This window comes from Anopheles arabiensis, chromosome 2 (genome assembly GCF_016920715.1).
Source record: "Anopheles arabiensis isolate DONGOLA chromosome 2, AaraD3, whole genome shotgun sequence".
Lineage (NCBI taxonomy): Eukaryota > Metazoa > Arthropoda > Insecta > Diptera > Culicidae > Anopheles > Anopheles arabiensis.
Window position 1 is genome coordinate 106,616,549 of NC_053517.1, and position 20,728 is coordinate 106,637,276.

The 20,728-nt window shown below is 47.6% G+C and overlaps 1 protein-coding gene and 1 long non-coding RNA gene across 4 annotated transcripts in view; one reads left to right on the forward strand and one right to left on the reverse strand.

Annotated features, from left to right (window-relative positions):
• The window catches only part of LOC120908832 (DNA N6-methyl adenine demethylase), a 160,181-nt gene that overhangs the window by 103,179 nt on the left and 36,274 nt on the right, over positions 1-20,728 (forward strand). The gene's annotated exons all lie outside the window — the stretch shown is intronic.
• LOC120908845 overlaps positions 1-20,728 on the reverse strand; it is a 60,490-nt gene that overhangs the window by 6,575 nt on the left and 33,187 nt on the right. Inside the window, exon 5 of the long non-coding RNA XR_005741185.1 lies at positions 1,022-1,135. This is a non-coding gene — a long non-coding RNA (uncharacterized LOC120908845). The remainder of the gene's footprint in view (positions 1-1,021; positions 1,136-20,728) is intronic.

Here is a 20,728-nt window from a genome sequence, read left to right on the forward strand (position 1 = left end):
GAAATTTATTATTAGATCTCATGATTTGCTTATTTTCTCAACCCCCCCTCAAAGTCTTTTAATGACCTCTTTCTTGTCATTGTTGGACCGCAATCGTTTACAGCTGTCATTCATTCTTTCGCAATTGTGGCAACATACCGTCATCATCATCATCATCATCAGTGTGAGCGTCAGCATCAGCACCGTCATCGTCATCTTTCAACTCTGCCAGCTCTCTCCCCTCTCCCTTCCCTCACCACTCACCGCCCAGCGCTGGTCGACGCACACAAATGATGCAATGAATAGTTCAATTAAAAATAATGTGGCCAATTTCCGGTCTTTGTATGCTAACAAAACAGGGAAAAATTGAAAGCAAACACACACACACAGAGATGTGGGCCATGCAAACTGGCAGGTCATAGGTGGAGAGAGAGAGAGAGAGAGAGAAGCTGATGGCCACAGACGATTATTCATCCATGGCACACACGCGGAGAGCCACAGCCCTGCCAACAACGGCGAGCTCTGGGTGACGGTTGCCCTTCCTTCCAACGCCATTTTCCACCCCCATACACACACACACACACACACACACACAACCGCATATCGCCCCACTACTTTGTGTCAGTATATACGTGTGTATGTGTACGCGTTTCAAGATCGTTTCCAAGCTGATCTTTTCGCAGTCTTTTTTTTTGGTGCATACTGTGAGAAAGAACTGCTCCCGTGCTAGTGGCAGGGGGAGGATGGTACTGTAAGGAACTGAAAATTTAAATTTTCACCCCTTCGATAATAACTGCTGGCTGACTTTGGGCATGCTGGGTTGTGTCGTACTTTGTGTGCTAATTTTACCGTTTTAATTTGACCGCATCGATGATCTCCGGCTTAAAGGGGGATCGATTGGAGGGAAAATTAGGAAGCAGGGAAAACACAATCGGGTATAAATATTATCACTGTTTTTGTGTGTGTGCAAAATAAGGAAATTATGTTAAATGCTGTTTTTTTGAATGTGGGCTCAGACATTCTGGACATTCTAGTAACTCACCCAACCCCAAATGAGGTATTATGCTTTCCTTTCCTTACGTATCGCTCTATCCTTCTCTTTCTCTCTCGTTGTGTCTCTCTTTTGTTGGCAGGCAAATGGTTGCTAATGTCTTTTCTGTCATATGAAGCAAAAAAGAAGAAAAGAAAACCCCGAGATGAGGTTGTTAAACGAGAAGAAAGACATTACGGAATCGCAAATGATGTCGTTAAGATGCATCACTTTAGCGTCCCTTTTGGGTGTTTCGGGGGGAGGGGGGAATGGGGATGGGAAGAGACGGACAAGAGGAAAATGTGTACAGCTATTAGGACGGATAACCGGGAGTGATGTCATTTGAGCAGGCTTAAATTTACGATGTTATGTTTTATTTTACGTTATTCGTATATAAAATTTTTAATAATTCCATTCTTTCTCCATTTCCTTTCCAGGTAAGTGTCAATGGCCTTCGAAAATTTCATGAAACTTTGCAAGTACTCAACGACGGTTCCGTAAGTCTTAAAGCTTCACATTCTATTAGTATCTCTAATGTATTTCCTTGCTAAAAGAAAAGAAAAACGGTTTCTCCCTTCTCTGTGTCTCCGATCGCACACAGCGTACGATCGGAAAAGCCTTTCCTCCGGTAGCAATAATTACATTTATTAGCGCGCAGACAAGAAACCGGTACCTCCGGTCCCCCCGGGGCATTGCCACCTCCCCCCCTTGTCGTGTCGTGCGAATAAATAAACGCTCTCGGAATCGAAAATGAAATTAATAACAACAATCATCATTCCACCGAGTCACGCGGACGTGACGTTGAGATGGCCGAACAACGAACCAAAAACAAAAAAAAAGAGGAAGCAATTCCACCATTGCTTTCTCTCTCTTTTACACTCTCTCGGCTCACGGCGATTCGTCACGTGCTGCTGCTGCTGCTGCGTTACCGCGTGTCACACACACACACAGCGCACAACGCACACGCAGCAAGGATCGCGCGCGCACATCCTGGGTGGGAAAACACTGCCCCTCCCCCCTCCCTTTATCGTGTTGTTGTGCTGTGGTGCTGCAGTTGTAGCTGCAGCTTGCTCACGCTTTTCCGGTGTGCCAGCGAGGTGGAGGGTAGGTGGAGGTGGTGGCGAATTAGAAGCGCCAGGGAGGGCATGGAGAGAACGGAGAAGGTGGGGAGAGACATTCAAGAGAAAATCACCATCAATCTATCACGCGCACCAACGCGCCACCACTTCTTCGGCACGTCCTGGCGAGGGAAAATTCGTTTTTCCACGACACGTACACGTTGTGGAAGAGTGCGGGTGGTGGTGTGCGGAAGGGAAACAGGGTGACGATTTAAACCTAAACACACTAGCACACACACAGGAGCATTTGACGCGATATCCAAGTGTGCTGTGTGTTGTTTTTTATCTTTCAAGCGCTCTCTCTCTCTCACTCACACTCTCTCGCTCCATCTCGCTCTTGTAGTAGCATTAGACCGATTGCTCAAACACATCCTTGCTGACTTGTCTGGCTTTTGCTGGTGTACGATTTTGAAGGTGTGTATCCTTTTTCTTGTACGATGCACAGCCACGTCTCTCTGTGTGTGTGAGTGTTCAAACTTTCCTTTATGTAAAAGTACACAGTACACACACACAAACACACACACACACACAGCCAGAGATAGATGGCGGGTGGTGCATACACTGGGTGGCTACCCCCCACAGTATACACACACACACACACACACACACACATCTCCTTCTTCTAATGCAGCAAACGAGAAACCACCGAAAAGTCGGGGTTTTTGAGGGAAAACTGGCCCTGGGCCGTGTCAGAACGAGAGAGCAGGAGAGCTTGTTGTTCATATTTTCCGCGAACTCGCACTCTTCTACCGGTGTGTGTGTGTGTGATGGGGGTGGGTTTTCCACGAAAAGCAATTCATCTTCGGCAGCCGTTGGTCGAATTAGTTGTTGGAGCAGAGGGTGAAACGAGGACGGGTTGCCTATATGGCCATGCTGAAGCTATATTCGCACGATTGTATGTGTGTGTGTGTTTGTGTGTGTGTGTGTGTAGAAGGATATATTTTCCTTGGACATTGAGGTAAGGGTGAGTTTATTTTGGGAGTCGGAGGAGGGGTAGTGGGAGGAAAATGCGTTTTTGTTTTCTTAACACACACACGCACACACATTCACGACACTCACATTCGCCGGTTTTCTGAGCAAAATGCAATTATGCTCTATTTTTGTGGGACCGCGAGGGGGAAGGTAAGGGAAGAAAATAGACGTTTTCCCAGTGGAAGGACGTTTTCCATTCCATCCGTCCGCCCCTATTTTCCCGCCCCCTTGCTGCTCGAACCACCACCCCGACAGTTTTGGCACTCACCGAATGTTTATTATTGGACATTCGGGCTGTGTGTGTGTGTGTGTATGTTGTGCGCTGCTGCTCTTCCGCGCGAGAAAAAGGAAAAACCCCGTCTAATCTATTCTTGTCCCCGCGCATACACAAAAGAAACACGCACCCATTCAGAGAAGAGCGAAAACCCTCCTGTGTGTGATGTTTCTCCTGCTCACTCTCACACACACACATACACAAACGGCATGTTGTTTTTTTTTTGTTTTCTTGCTTCCCTTTCCTTCTCATTTATCTTGCCCTTGTGTGCCAGGGTGCAGTAATGGAAGTAGGTGAGGTGGGTGGTGGTGGTGCTGGTGGAAAGCAATTATTATAGTGAATTGTTGGTTGTGTGAGGGTTGGAGTGGAGGAGCGGAGGAATTAAATAGAAGGGAAAGGGATGGCAAGGGACGCATGAAGGGGATGTTTTCAATTTATGTTGACCTCCCGTCTTGCCACCGTCTCCTTCTGCTGCTACACCCCAAGCAAGTCATTTCGTAGACCCACACACACACACACACACACACATGAGCTGGTTTCGTAGAAGAAGAGAAAAAAAACGTCTGTTCTAGATGACGAACAATGCGACGAGTGCACCTGCTGTGAGGCTGTGTTGGTGGCGGATTGTGTACCAGCGGAGAGGGGGGCGCTTTGTAGGGGAGCGCGAGATGTGTGATGGACGTATTAGAATAACATTTGAGCCAAGCGAGCAGCAGCGGCAGGGGGAAGAGACAGGGAAGAACTCAAAACAAACAGCTAAAACACCATTACCAACCAAGAGCAACGCGCGAGACACGAAGATTTCGAAGCAACGACAACGGCGGCTTCAATGTTTGTACATGTGAGGGAATTTGGTCGAATGTTTGTGCAATAATCTCACAATCGGGATCGTTTTTTTCTAGTGCAACGCAAAAGGTTTGTTTTCATTTTTAAACTGAACCGTCTTTGCAACTGCCATTCAGCGCAATTCGGAGTGACACTGTTCGCTGCTGTCATGTAATTGTCAAATTGTGAGGCTTGTTTTGATTCCCAGCGTCTGCTTCAGAATGTTCCCAAAGTGTTGCACATTTTAAAATCAAAAAATTCTAACACAAAAATTGCATCTTTCTTACGCAAAAACGCAAGCCATTCTCTAACACACCGGCGTGTGACTTCGGTGCATCGCCACAAACACGCGCGCGACCCCTGGCTGTGTGTGCGTGCGTGCGTGTAGCACACAGCAGCACAAGCGGAGCACATTTTAAGAGCAAAGCGATGCTCTCTTTCGCTCCAATCGCAACCACCCAGTATATAAAACACACGCCGAGAGAGACAGAGCGAGTGAGCGACCACACACACACCCATAGAAACGATCGGAAAGGAAGTGGCTCATTCGCGCTCCCTCTCTCCCGGAGCCGTAATGTTTACATCATCATCTTCTTCTCATCTGTCGGGCGCGCAAGACGGCGGCAGAGCAAGCGAACAGCACCCTCTTTTCTTAGGCGACCGTCTCGTTCTCGCGCTGTGGCGCTGTGGCTGTGTGGCTGTGTGGCTGTGTGTGAGTGAGCGACCGGTTTCGCTTGCTCGCTCTTTGATGCTCTCACCAGTGTTGTTAATTGTCGACATTTTTTTATGATATTCGCAGTAAGCGGGTGTCAAAATCATTTTTTGATCATGATATTCATGGTTACCATGACACGACTTTCCAAAAGCGACAATCATTTGTGCATTTATAATCAATGCTTTTGCGACGACATGATTGCAAAAAATGTAGAATGAATGTCATTTGACATTTTTCAGTGAGAATCCAGAACTGCTAAATCGTGCGTTTACCGATACAAAGCCATTAGACTACTTGATATTTTCACTCAGTGAACCAGGAAAATGGTATTCTCTTACAGGAGTATAGAAATTCCCGCGAAAACACGAAAAAAGGACCCATTTTCGATGAAGATCTAGTTCACTTGAGGTACGGCAAAATCAAAAAGTCAAATGATTGTAGCAGAAAAAATATCATCGTGTCAAATGATATTTTTTTCCGTGATTGTCGAATGAATGCGTGGATCTAGAATGCGATGCTTCAAAAAGTATCATTTTGTAAAATTTTATGTCGACGACTATCACCGTTCGCAACACTGGCTCTCACTCGCTCCCGCTCGGTTTCAGCCGGGGGTGATTGTTTGAAGAAAAACGCGTTTAGAAGCCGCGCTCTATGTGGGAAGGTGTGTGTGTGTGCGCCCGCACTACCAGCACTCACGGTTGCCGGTGAGTGCCATTGTGTGTTTGTGGTGCGTTTGTACACCCACCAACCCGCCGCCGTCCGTGGACACCCTTTTGCCCCTTCCCCAGCACACAACTAAGCAACGAGCAAGGGGCAGGGTTTGTGTCGCTGTGTGCGTGTTTTGAACGTCGCCATCCCGCTCACGCTTACGGTGCCGCATACGGCCGCTTGTTCTGTGTGTGTGTGGGTAAAAAAATGTTATCACACACCGATCGCCGTCGTCGTCGTCGTGGTCGTGGTCGTGTGGTATTTCGCGTTCGGGCAAAGGAAGATATTCGGGGGGTTTTTGTGAACGCCAGCGCCTTCCCGCGAATCATTTGTTGAAGATTCTTGGAACCAAGTTGGCGCTTTTCCGCTGGGGGTTCGCCTTGCAACGCGAGTGCTCACACACAACAGACGCCGTTGGCCCGCGCGCAGGCAAATACATTACCTCTACTCTGTGAGAGACAGCGACTAAGCGAAGGAGAATCAGGGAGCGTGTTTTCATAACATTTATTGAAATTAACATTGTTCAGATACCACTGTCCAGCGAAAACTTCTTCTTGAGGTGAAGATCGTCCGCCAGAAGAGAGGCTGTTCGTGGGAGGAGCTCAGATCGTCCGGAGTTGGAGTCCGATCGTCCGATCGTCGATCGTGTGAGTGAAAGTGAGTTTTGATCGGTCGATCAAATTTCTCCGTTTTCTCGTTTTCCCGATTGTGATTACCGTGTCCAGTTGTCCAGGGGGAGAGAAGAAAAAGGGCTTTTCCATCATCCTTGTGATCTTGTGTGATGCTTCTTTGCGAGTGAAAGTGTGTGGTGTGTGTATGTGTTGATTGTTCGTGGGTGATTGTGGCTAGGTTAAAACCTTCCTTTGGTGTTTGGTGCTTTTTCCGGTGGAGAAGAGGTGCCTATAGTGCCGTCCCCATTGGCCCGCTTGAAGTGCTTTGGTTCGTCCTCCGCGTCCTCCCAGCAAGGTGCAGAAGTTCCTAAGGCTGTATGCGCCAAAAAATTGTTGGTGTTAAAGCATCTGCCGCCAATTTGTGGTCGTTCTGTGCGTTTGGAAGTTTGGAACGAATGAACGAAGACAAACGCATCCAGCTCCAGTGCGTGTTGTGAATCGGTGACAGCATCAAGCGGAGAAAAGAAGCATCAAAGTGGATCGAGACGACTCTTGAAAGCACAGGAGTCCACCGCGCGTGCAGCAAACATTCCAGAGCAAGCACTGCTTTAAAAGGTGATTATACTAGAGAAGATCCTAAGAGAAAAAAACAACGGTTACCAGTATCCGAAATCTATTGCAATTGAGTGTCATCTACCGAAAGGCTCCTAGACTCTTACCACACATCTTGAGGTATGATGATGATGGGTACCTCGAACCTATTGAGGGTGCTCGGTGACATCACGCACTCTCAGCGGGAGGGAGTTTCTCGCTTGCGGCGTTATCTTGAGGAGGCCTCCTTGCTTCCCAACCTCACAACGAGATCGAGTCCCGATGCAGGGGATAATCATGCCAGTGCGGGCAAGCAAACCAGCAAACCAGACGATAAAAGAAGAGCTTTAGCAACGTTCACAATCGTTTGTTTATCGTTTGTAAACTCTACCCAATTCCAGAGCTCAAAAGGAAAGAAATGGCTGTGTATATCTTTGCTTAGGACGGGTCTTGGACGTCTAGGGAGTGTGTGTGTGTATACGATCTTATCATCTTCAGGGAACGATTGCCCCCCGCTCGAATGCAGTCCTTTCTTTGCTTTGATGCATATAATTGTGTTTATTATGTGAACGACTGGTTGGTGCTGTAAAAGCCAGCCTTCGTGTGAGCTGAAGCGCCTAGAAATAGCTCTGCAAATCGCAGTCACCTTTTTTGCAATCATGTTTGCTTTTGGGACTGGCTGGAAGATAAGGATTTTATGGAAGGCAGATCTTCGGCAAAGATCTTCGTCATCCTGCACGCAGCTAGAAGGTGTAGAGTGTAAGCTTTCAGGGGCATCGGAGGTGAAATGATAGCTCAAGAGAGCACTGAGCAGACGATGAGATGACTCATCTTTCCGTAGCTCAAATGGCAAGGATTGTTAATTCTTTTAAACTTTAAAATTTCCCTAAGCAACTTAAACTACCAGTATTGTTGCAAAAAACATTGATTTTCTTCTTAAATTGGCACTGGCGAACGGGAAATGTATAGTTTTCTTCGCGTTCTGCACGGCTGTTGTGTTGGCAGTTGCTTTCGCCGTATGGCCTGGCAAGGAAAAATATCGATTTATCGAACCACACGTACACAACACACACACCAGAGTCTCGCGTTTACTCGGACTTGGCGAAGCAAAGGAACCTGTCCTCGATTCTACACACCATCTCTCCCTCGCTCCTCCCGCAATTTGTTGAATTTGTTGGGAAAAATTGAGGGTGGAAAATCTGCCACCATTCGCTTGAGCGAGGGGAGAGGTCGTGTACACACGGTCCGTGAAGGGGGAAGCACACATACAGCAAACTCTCACCCCCTGTGTGCTCTGGGGGTGGTGATGTGTAGTGCAGGGCCAAGGGAGTACTATTTTCTTCCTGCAGGGAAAACCCGAAAGCAATTTACCTCACACTCTCCTTCACTTTTGCTTCCTTTCCGTGTGTGTGTGTGCTTGTTTCTTCTTGTTCGTCATTTCGTCTTGCTGTTGTGGCTCTATTGCTGATAAAACATTTTTGCGCTGTGTTACGGCAAACGGGAGGACATTCTGCACCTGGTTTTGCACCTCCCCGGAAACAAAGCAGGCCGATTGTCGTGAAAGTATCTAAAATTTGCGCAACATAAGGTGAAAACAAAAAGGGAAAAAGTAAAATATAAAGAGAATTGCCGTCGTGTGGGTGGAGGTTAAGGTGAGATTTTAATTGAAAATCCCCCCCATGTCCACATTCCGCGATAGCCCTCCCAAACCGATAGAAGGAGAGAATTTATAGTGCTGCACCCATTGTTTATGGTGTTTTGTGTGCGGGTAGTTTCGCTTCAGTGCAATAAATTGCGATCGCACAGGAGCGTTCGTAGCTAATCTAAAACTAAAAATCACAACGAGGAAACAGAGGGCGCAACAAACGGTGAAGGCGAAGTGTGAGGTACGGTCCTGGTGTCCTGAATCCACCAAGCGCCCCATCCTCCGGCCCATCTGAACGGCGAAACGCACGCTTGTGACAGGTTAAAACATTGCAATAAATTTTGGAAATTGTATCAAATCCATCACGCCGTCGAGGTGAACCAGGATTAGAGACTGGCGAACCGAAAAAAGAGGAGCACGGCTGGGCGAGAAGGCCACGGTTGAGTTGTAGTTTTGCGCCACCCGGCAAAAGAGAATCTCCAATCATGGATCTCTCTCTCTCTCTCTGGCTGCTTATTTCGCAAGAAAGCAGCCTGTAATCGAGATTTTCCAGCCAAGGATGAGGAGAGGATGCGTTGGATTGCTTTCACCCACCGAAATTAGCATAATTTCATCTTCACCGGGGCATGATGAACTTCTTTGATGCCGTTTCTCTGCCAGGAGGAGGTGGTGTGTTAAATTGGATTTCTCCGGAAAAGCGAAGCCATCCCGGGATTTATTTATAGAACAGGATCAGGCGATCTGAGCTGGTGGTACGGGAAGAGAATTCATTAATCGGCATGCAAGGGTTAATCCAGTGACACGGTTCTTTCCCCCTTTGAGCGCGATCGCAAACGATCGGCCGCCACCAACCAAACCCACCCTGAGCTCTAACCTTTGACCTTTGCGCCACTCCGCCATTATGCCCTATATGACGACGGTTCCGTGTGTGTGTGTGAAGTGGCAAGTTTTTTGTTTTACAAAGTGTGTCGAATCGCGCGCACAGTTGTGATGGTGGTGGTGGTGCCTTCCGGGGCAGATGACCTTTCACACCCGCCCGGGCGAGAACGCATACTAAAAGGACCGAATTGTTCCGCGGGTTGCTTTTATAATGCTCTCTCTCTCTCTCTCTCTCTCTCTCTCTCTCTCTCTCTCTTTCTCTTTCTGTGTCACTTTGCATGCTTTCCATATCGCCCTTTTGGCGCGCAAACGGCCCCACACGGCCCCTCTGCTGCTGTAGCATAATATTCATTCTTTTTCCCCTCCCGCGTCCATCGTCCCACAGTCCCGTCCCGTCCTCCAACAGTCGGCAGTCGGCCACACTTTTTCGCCATTTTATTCGCCCGCTTTACATCGTCATCTTCCGCTTAACCTTCGCCGTGGTCATTGACAGTGACAGACCCGACCGTGCGGAACCGTCCGGCCGTGGAATGACGACGATGACGACGACGATGATGATGATGGTACAGAAAGGGCACGTTGGAAACGGGGCAAAACCACAACCCGCACCAACTAACAACGAGAAGGAACTAATTTTTGTGCCTGTAAATACACACGACGTTCATTAAGTTTAAAATGTGAACTTTCTGCCACCTTTTTTTTTGTTTTTGCACACCCCAGTGTATCCGGCGCTCGAGACGCGGTCGCGTGAACTATCGGGGTTGACAGAATCATCTCTTGCTGTTGGTTATGCTTGCCAGTGCATAAAGCGATGGCATTAGGCAGCACACAACATTGTTGCAGAGCAACCATTACCATCTTCGCGCCTGCTCCAAACCAGGGGGGGGGGGGGGGGCCCTATTATTATTTCGTCACGCGCGCGCACACAGCTCCACTCCTTTTGCGCACACTTTTCTCCTTGTTGGCGTTTGTTTCTTGCGTTGTAGTAAAATATAAAACCCCCCCCTGCCATCTTCACGACTCGGAGTGATTTTTCTCACCTCGGTACGAACTCGTTAAACTCATTTGCGCGAGACGTGAAATCGTGTGAGTGTGTGTGTGGTGGACACGATGTGCATGTTGCGTTTTGTGATTAGCGGCTTTCGCAATCCGCCCGTTCGGATGCAATCACGATGCTGAAATATAAAATGTGAATTATTGTGCAATAATAAATAATTGAGCGCAACGAAATTATTGGCAGAGGCACAATGATTAATGTGAAAACAAAATTGCAACATTGTGCTTGTTTTTTTTTGGTGGTTTTTGCTTAGCAAAATGGCAAAATGTGTCTAAAACAAACTGCCGTCTATGGCCAAGAAGGTACAATAATTACCAACAGCTGCAGCTGTGTTGGAGGACTGTTTTTTATTGAATCAATTGTGCAAATAACGCTTCGACGATCGTCCTCTTCTTTTTATAAGAAAAACGACAACAAAGACAGTTGTTTGAAGCAGCTGTGAATGGTGATTGATAATTGCAAAAACAAACCTTGCTTCAATGGGATTTATTATTAAACAAACGACCAACAAAACACACACACTAACAATGTTATCATAAACTCACACTTTACACACATGAATTGTAAATTATTATACCTTCAACAAAAAAGGCGTTGCACACTACAATTCTGTATTTAATTTTCAGAGTTGAACCCAAAAAAAAAGAACACACTGAAAGACTCTAACCTTCACCTCATTTATCAGATATGCGTGCGTTTGCGTGTGTGTGTGTTTACTCTTTGGCCGCGCTTGGAACGCGTTTGTTTCCGTAATGATAACGCCAATGCTTACGAGGGCAGGCCGCGTGGTGCTGGAGGTGAAGAGCGAGAGTTCCTTCGCCGCCTTTCTTGTTTAATATATGCCACCACCAAAGGCGGTACACGTTGTTTTTTTTTTCTTTTTCGAAAAAGTGTGTCCGTTGTCCTATCCAGAGCGGAAGAAGCATATCAGCATACCCAACAGCAACTCTCCTCCTCCGCCAGCGACACCGAAAGGCATGTGCTAAATTCTGAGGCCCACATTTCGCTTATCGCGGCAGCAAGCGAGCGCTTTCTTCTCGAGCAAATATTGCTACAAGTGTGTGAGTTTTGAGGATAGGCGGAGTATGCTAAAAGTCTATCGTCTAATCCCACTTTCCTTTGAGAGAGTGAGAGAGAGAGAGAGCGGACACTTCCGTCTGGAGTTTGCTCGTGTTGTTGACAATCCACCCGAGTGGAAATGAGCAGTGTGTGCAATGCCCTTTGCACAGTTTCTTCCCCGGTGGTCGTCCCGCAAGACACGCGGGGACGGTTTGCGCTTGGAAACCGATAAAAATGCAACACAAAAGTGCAACGGTTTGTGTGTTGTGGTTTTGTGTTTATTGCACCCCGTTCCGTACCCGCAATGAAAACACAAACTGGCGCGCGCGGGCGCATAAAAAAAGCTTCGGCCGGCGGCATGGTCTTCTGACGCGTATATCCGCGAGTGAGTGCGCATGCGGGTTCTGTTTTTTTGTATTGCAAAAAGAAACGTTTAACGCAAAATGGGCAATCCAAGGAGGTGAGGTGGTACGGTTACGGGAGCTCTGCGCATGCGATCCAGCTTCCCGCACCGCGCGCCAGCACAGGAGACACAGGCCGCGAATTGTGCGCAAAGTCTGACCAAGATAAATCTCACTTAACGCCGCGCGTGTGTGTGTGTGTGGCTGTGTGTTTCCTTTAATTTTAATCCCCAGCTCAGGGTGGGTGGTGGGTGCAAAACCCTCCCTCACACAAAGCCAGAATCGCATCTCACCACAGAACTCACATCACAGCCTCCCAGCAGCTGCCACACGGAGCAGAAGGGTTGTTGTATCGAAATGACCTTCACCGGGCGCTAGGCAGCCATCGTCGTCGGCCTGCGATCGCTTGCTCTGCTTGCCGTTGTAGCCGGGTGAGATGTAAGACCCGACGCCCTTCACCCCTCCGAACACACACCAACACAATCTCTCTCACACAGACAAACGCTCTTTTGCTCTCTCTCCCCGGGGCAACCGCTTGCTGTGGCAAAAGTGAGTGTAAAAATAACAACAAAGCGCGGGCGCACGATCGCGCGCAAAAAAAAAGGAAGGCCCCGACAGCCGCGAAACAAACAAAAACAATCAACTTCAATCACTCAAATGTGTTGTGTTCCACTCGCAACACACACCCCCCGCGCACTGATACACACATCCTTTCCCACCCTTCCTCTATCGTGTCGTGATCGGCGACGGGTGTGTGTTGTGTTTACGATGGGAATGATATTTTCGGTATCAATTCTTCCTCATCTCCGGCTCACTAAGCCTCACTCTCGCGCGATCGGATTGTTGCTAAAGTTCAAAAGCGACAAAAAAATCACTCCAAAACACTTATCACAAACGACGGAGTGCGCTCACTGAGTGGCGCACATCACGGCTCACTAGACGGCGGCGCTGAGCAGCGAACGCTCGTTCTCACTCTGCCCTTTAGCGAAATGATGTTCAACACACAAACACATCCTGAGCTGTTGCAAAATCGCGAAACGCGAATTTGTTTTCAGCAAACTTCTTCTTCTTCTTATTTTTCTTCTTTTTATCACTTTGTTTCACGCTTCAGCTCGTTGCTGTTAAGTACAAAATTCTGTCCGAAAGGTCCGGCTCTCTTGATGATCGGCAAGAACGGACCTGCGGGGAGGCGCACTGTGGTGCGCGCGCGCCACAGCGTTGGATTTGGCCTTGAAGAACTCGTTGGCTTGCTGCTGCTGCCTCCGCGGCAAATCATGCTCTTTCCTTTCCGCCAACCTTCGCTTGCCGCCGGGCTCGTTTCGTATCCGGAGCACGATTTCCGGGTCGCGAAATTGAAAGTAATGTCGGTATCTCGCTCTCGATTGGATAATCGCCGCGAACGTTTAACCCGTTTTCCGCACCCCCCCCCCCCCCCCCGCACTAATTAGTGAATTGTGTTTCACATTCTGTGCTGTGCCCTCACCATAACCAATCGATTATGAGTCGTCGTCGTCGTCGTGGTCGTTGCAAAACGGGCCAAAAACTAACGCGAAAGGGTTCAAGGACACGGAGCGAACGTTTGGCACATGGAAACACACACACACACACCGTGTACCTTGGCACAGTTCCAAGGCTTTTTTAATGTACAACGATACAGCAGACATGCTGATTGGGAAAAAACTTACAATCTAAATGGTGTTTATTGTTTCGTTTTGTAACCAGACCTTGGGTCGCCTTTTAATCGCCCCAAAAACTGTTGTAAGCAGCAAAACTGCTGTGTCTGGTGGGCACAACCATCGTGTGGCCTATAAAAGCAAAAGTGAAGTTGCCAAATTAATAAGAACCGGAGACGACCAAAGCCAGCGTAGTCTGTGATAATAATGAGTGAGTCGGATGGTTCTGGAGCTCGGAGGCGTGCTTTTCACGCCGCCTTAATTAATTCCTCCGAAATATGTGATGCAGGAAGGAGGATGAGGAAGAGCATAAACATAACAACACAAGTATGGATGAGGCAAACCAGCAATGTGCGTGTGTACTACTATGAGATCGCGAACGATCTAGAAACAAACACAAAAATTGGAGCAAGAATCGAGCCAGAAGAAACGAAGAGAGCAACCGAAAACTGTCAAAGACCGGAAGCTGATATGGAAACAAAATAGGGAATGAGGGAAATTGAGAAATGCTTCCCAAAACGAAACAATAGCGCAGTACGAAGGCAGAAGCCAGGCGAGTAGGCCGGGGCCTAACTAATGGTTAAGTTTTGTGTTTTGTTTGTAAAGTAGCATATTTAGCAGTGAAGGAGAGAGGAAGCACTGGCAACTGGGGAGGAAGAGAGACACACATTTCAATGTGATTTGAATGGCCATAAATTTGACCATTGTGCGTTTAATGGATGTTTTATGTAGCTCATGTTTTTTTTTCATTGGGTGGACACATTATACTTATGTCGCTCTATGGCCGAAAACGCACACACACACACACACGCACAGGAAGCGCACGAAAAGCCACCCCAAATGAGCAGCATCCGTTCCGAGACCGAGCGCGCGCGCGCGCGCACAACATTGCTGCTGGTGGGTTTTCGGGACAGTTTTATGAGCCACGGCAAACATGGCCAAACGTTTGTGGAAACATTGAACCAGCAGCTCCTAGTGGTCGTGATCGTTTGCGTTTCTTATGGGGAATACATTTTAATACAAGTTTTGCGTCTGCGTCCCAAAAAAAATATATATTAATTGGTGCAAACTGTTAATGTGCGCATGTTGAAGTCGCGTGGTCCTTTTGCGTGGTTTTATTCTTTTCGAAATAAGCCCCATTTTTATGAGCTTCCGTCGCTAAACTCGCTGGGGGGGGGGAGGTGCCCTTGGAAACAGGGACACTGGGCATTAAGCCTTGCCCCAGCCGCCAGCTTTGCCTGGGCGACACGAAAGTTTGTTGGAGTCGTTGCTTATTTGCCTTGTTGCTATTTCGTTAATTAGGAGGGCCTGTTATGAGCGCTGGAAGTGCTCAGTGTTTGCGTTCCTTTTCTTGGAATGAAGCTAAGAATGATGAGTTGTAGTTCCTGGAATTTGGTGACATTCTAATCACACTTAATGAGAAGAGACATAAACTACAACTAAAAAAAAAAAATGCTCGCAAAGACAGCATTTTAGCTGTGGCTGAGTTTGTTTTCCTCAACCTCTGGGGGTCCTCTCCCCATTATGATTCATAAAACTCAACAAAATCCGTTGAAAACATACGGATGCGTCGACCGACCGAACAGGCAAATGCAAACAAATGAAAACGATCCAGAACACCAGCCGGCAAGATATGGCATAAATATTTACCATTTCAGCTTGTGATGTGTGGGGATTTGGTTTTGAGCGACGCCCGGCGACGATCGTCAATGCCTCCTTTCGCTACGCGAGATCGCAATTTACACCAGACAGCGCACAATTATTGCCGATTTGCCCCGTTGATTTATGCGTTTTGTTTGTAAACACACAATGCTTTGCTTTAATTTGCAATATTTTTACGCTTTTACTGCGGAAAACCAGCGAATCCTTCGGCAGTAAATGGTGCAGCTGCGCATGCACATTATGAATGAAACGATCAGCTTTTTTGTTTCTCTCTCTCGGGAGATAAAAACGTCCCGCACCGCTAACTCTTATTGTCATTGGGGCACAGCCACAAAGGGACAAGTCGTTTGGCTTTCCAAACTCTCCTCCATAACTCCTGGCCCATAACTCGAAGGGAGAACGGGGGCGCTGGGAGAATGAAAAGGGGGTTCAAACGCGCGCACGAAAAGGGGTGGTGGAGGATTAAAATGGAGGACATTGTCTTGCGCCGCGCGCGCACTCGGACGGAGGGAGTAGTGGTGCGGCAACAAGAGAGCCAGCGAAGGGTTTTTATGGTGGTGCCCCTGGCTCAAAAAGGGAAAATGTGCGGGTGGTCAACAAGAACCGATCGAGCTGCTGGAGAGCATCGCAAGCGGCGGGTGGCTGGGAAATAATGCACTCTCTGCGTCTGCGGCTGTGTGTGTGTGTGTGTTTGTAATGCAACGGCGGCAACTGGCGACGGAGATCTCGGTCGGTTGCATCGCGCCGCGGTGTAGACAAAACGAATAAAAACAAAAAGAGCAGCAAAGTAAAAGAAGTAGAGAAGGAAAATAAATATACTGAGGGAAAGAGAGAGAACGCCGAAGAAAGAACCAAAGAAACAATAAGAAGATAACGAACGCAATAAAGCATCTTGGGAAAAAGGATAGCAAATGCAGCAGCAACAGCAGCAAACAAGCCAACCGAAGGGATAAACGAACAAAACAAAAACGGAAAGAAGAAAACGCTTAAAGAAGAAGCTCAAGAACGGGTTAAAGAACAGAGCCAACAAAAAGGAACATAAAAACGAAGGAGTTAAGCAGAAAAGAAGGGCAAACGAGAAGAGTAAACGGCGGCGGCGGCAAAGAAGGAAGAAACAACAACACGCGGATGAAAACAAGAACAGAATAATGCGCGAGAAGAAGGATTTTTCTTACCGGAATGGATGCTGCGTGGTGGGCTGAGCTGGTGGAGGGGGTTTGGAGAGGGGGTCAAAAGGGGAGGGAGGCAGCAAAACTGGTTTTCGAGCCCTGGGTTGATGTAGTTCTTTCGGGGGATTCTTGCTTTAAGACTGTGTGTTTTTTTTTGCTTCTTTTGCTCCTTTTCCTCCTCCTCCTCCTCCGATTGGGCTCCCAACCCCATTCCCTCTCTTCTCCCCTCGCCCTCTCTCTCTGCTGTGTTGTGTTGTAATTTACCTATTCTTCTCTTCCTTTTCGGGTTCGCCGTTTTCGTCTTTCGCCCGTGGTCCATGTCTCGCGGGGGATGCTCATTTTTTTCTCCCCCCTGCTCTCCCTCTTCTCTTCTTTGTGTTCCCCCACCTGGTTTCGTGGTTTGGTTCGTTCCTCTTGTACACGTTAGCGCGTTCTTTGCGTGTTTATGGCCGTTTTCTTATTGCTGCGCGCGCAAAGACGTTGTTATTTTGTTAGTTAGCTTTTTTTTGCCCGTTTTTTACACATCCATAGACGTGTGTGTGTGTGTGTAGTTTTCTCTTTATCTGTAGTTTCGTCGCCGCTCCCACATTCCTGTACGACAGAGGAAGGCTTGTGCAGTTTCCTCAGCTTCCCGCGCAACGAACATGCGAACTACACGCGCGCCCCAATCCTTGAGAAATTCCAACAAGTCGTGCATTTTTAGATGGGAAATAATTCTCACAGGCATACACACAGACATGCTCGGACATCCTCGAAGCCGCCACCCGCGACGATTGGTTTTTGGCGCGAAATGTTTGAGGGGAGCTTAATGTTCAAACTTTTCAAAGTTCAAAGAAGCGCACACGGAAGCGTTCAGCAGTGCGCGCACGGAAGCGACACACTCGCAAAGACAGGAGGAGGCCTTCTCAAACGATCACCCACCCGCTGCACGCAAAGACACGAAATCACCTTTGAACTGTAGTTGCATAAAACAACCCTCCTCCCTCCCCCGATGCGAAGGCTTCCCCAACACTCTACCTATGGGAAGGTGCGGCCATTTGATGGCTTAATTAGCGGCATCGGCTTTGAGACCGGCAGCAGCAGCAGCATAAAGCATGGACTCGGTGGTGATTTAGTGTCCAGTGGGCTTGCGTTTGACGTTTTATTACCTGCCACAGTAGGAGGACGGAGGATCGTCCCAAAAGCCCTCTGACCCGGGCGAGAAGAGAGAGATAGTCCGTCTTCAGGCACAACGTGTAACGATCGCGCTGTGTGTTTTTGTTTCTCATACCGGGGTCCACCGTATACCCCCTTAATGAAGATGGTCAGCGATCGATCGTGCAGGACGATCTTTTGTGACGCGTCGGAGATAAATCTTCCGCTCAAGACAGTTGTGGAAGGAGAGAGAGAGGAAGAAGCAGCCAAAGGGGGTAGTGCTCCCCAAAACCTGAATCTGTAAAAGTCATAAATATTTAAAAGCAGCCACTCTCACGCACACCAGCTCTCTTTAGAGTGTCATAAAAAGTTCATTCTCTTCCCAGTCCCCTTCCCAACAACAACTTCTAAGCCACTTTCGATCGGTCACGGGGCCTAATCAAGGAAAGGGAAGAGGAGCGCCGGGGGAGTATGGTGGTGGTGGGTGGCATATGAATTCCAATCATTTCGCGATTTCGTCGCGGTTGTTCGCGGATGTGGAATTTAATTTAATTTGCTTCCCCTCCCTCCCTCCCTGCTGTGTGTCCCACTGAGACCTCTCAACTCGTTCCCTCATTTTGTCTGAGAACTGACAGTGCAAAATATGCAAAAAAAAAACAGGCGATGGCGAGAGTGTTGCTTATTGTGGCTTTTTTTGTGTGTCTCTCTCTCTCTGTTTTGTTGTTTTAAAAATTCATAAATCCCGATTTTAGCATAGCCTGCTGCTGCTGCTATCACGGCGAAATGGATGGGGGTTTCTTTTCTGTCCCGCTGCTTTTCCCGCTCAGCTGGCAGGCACGCGCGCGCACTCACGCCGCGGCACTGAATGGTGAGTCAGTTTGGCGTGGCGTGGAGTTATTTTAATAATGTGTGAATTTTGAAGCATTTTTTCTGTACTGCTGCTGCTGTTGTTGTGGTTTGAAGGGGTCGTGTTTTATGCTTTCCGGCAGTTTGGAGGTTCCCCCGTCCCTGGGGTGGTGTATGTGCGCTAGACAACGGTCGAGAGATCTGCTCATTTATCATCGTACTGTCGTCCGTGGTCGTAGTTGCCTTTTTACCGCCCCATCCTGCACGTGCAACTTCCCCCCCCACTTGTATGTGTGTATGTGCACTGCCCCTTTCTTTTCACAGTACACATAAGGGGAAAGTCATTCGTTAAGGGTTTATTCAGCTTCATTTTTGTTGCTGTTGTTGTAGCTATTCCGTCTACCTTTTCTACTTAGACTTGTTCGTCTTCCTCTTCCATTACACTCATGGTTACGTGCCACCTTTTTTTTTGTTGCTGTATTTTCCCAATGGTGGATTATGAAGCCTTTTTTGTTGTGTTCGTCCTCACCATCATCATCATCATCATCAGCAGTATTGTAATCATTTCCATCATTATTATCATCATCAGCGATGGATGATTACTCTCGTGGCCGGTGCCATTGTAGCACGTCTTTCTCTTGTCTTTTTATTAGCGGTGGTTCATTATTAAGCAATAATGAGTCGCAGAATGGCAACACACACACACACACACACGCTTCAATGGGACCAATCAGTGGAGCGAAATCGTGTTCCCTCATGAGCATTAAACAAAAGAGGCACGAAGATGTAGGTAAAAAAATCGCACTCCAATGGCTGTAAAACTAGGAAGAATGGTGGCAGTTCAAGCAGTTTTTGACAGCCGGTCGTCAGCAAGCGTCGAGCTGTCAAAAACTGCATGAATTAGGAGACGGCATCTACTAATGCAGTGACAGCAAGTGACAGCTTTGGTGCTTAATTGGCAGGTTTGTTGAGTAAAGCCGGATAGAATGATCGCAAACTAGCTATTGAACATTCTCTTTTGTACACACAGCAAATGCTGGATTGTGATCATCAAATCGACTGCATTTCCATCGCTCTTGTAGCACAAAATTTGCCATTCAAAGACGTTGCGTTTTGGCCCGTTTTTTGCTTCCCAGGCTTAAGAGAGAGAGAGAGAGAGAATGGTTTGTCTCGCCGTGTGTTCGTGTCAAACACTTTCCGCGCCAGGGTTTTGCACCACAGCCAGGAGCGACACAATCTGCTGCGTGCCCTGCTGCTGCTGCCGTGCTGCTGTGTTTCGTGTTCTATTTTAATCTTTCTAACCAAAACATGCCCTCCATCCGCCGTCCGCTGCTCTATTTTACCATCTTCAGCTCGCAGCGCTTGTCTTGGGGGGGGTTCTTTTTTTGTTGCTCCTGCAAGCCAACGTTACTGCCTTTAAGCAGCAATTTCTTCCCCCAGACTAGAGAAGTGTGTGTGTTGGGGGGTTTTGCATTTTTGTGCTGCAAAATTGTGCAGCTGCTGTCTGGGCGTTAAATTTCGGAAGGCAGAGCAGAGTGAGTGAGAGAGCTTAAAATAATTATAATCATAACAACTAGCCACCAGTGAGTGTTGTGTGTGTGTGTATCGGGTTGGATGGGGCGACGGATTGCGATGGGCACACAGGTTTTGGTGTAATATTTGTTCAGGTGCAACGAATCGGAGCATGTAGAGTAGGGGGTTGGTAGTGATGCTCTTCAGTGTGTTTATTTTTACAGGGCATAGGGCTGTGTTCTTACTGCAACCGCAAAATATTGCATCGTAATTTAGAGTTGCGCCTCAATATGCAGTTCGGTCACTCGTGGAAAGCAATTTTTTTGGGTGCAGTTTTGAGAGAAATCACAAAGTTTTAAATCACTTCCCTCCTTCCGCCTTTCTGTAATGCCATGAAGGGAGGGCACACACACACCGCCGCGCTAGGCAAATGATTCACAGATGGGTGAGTAACGCGCGGTGGCGTAACGCAATTTAGAGAAATGACAACTTTTCCCATTATTCACAAGTTTGCTTGCTTGCGCTCAATTAGGGGATGTTTTGTGTGAGTTTTCCTTCGCTTGGGGCTGCTTTTTTCTCAAACCGTAATTGCCCCAACCACTGCACACAATGACGGAAACCCCTGGGCCTGTGGGTAATTGACCGTGACTCCCCACCCTTGCGCTTTCAGGAAATCGTTCTGTTTGCGGTAGCGAGATTGTTGAATTTATGATCGCTTTCAATTTTTTAAATAAAATATTGATGTAAATTCCTTTAGTTACACGCACAAAACAGTAGCAACACGCTCTTCTTCTCTCGTCCTTTGTTGCACTCACGCACCGCTAATTATTGGCATATTGCATCAATTCAGCAGTAACTCAATTTACAA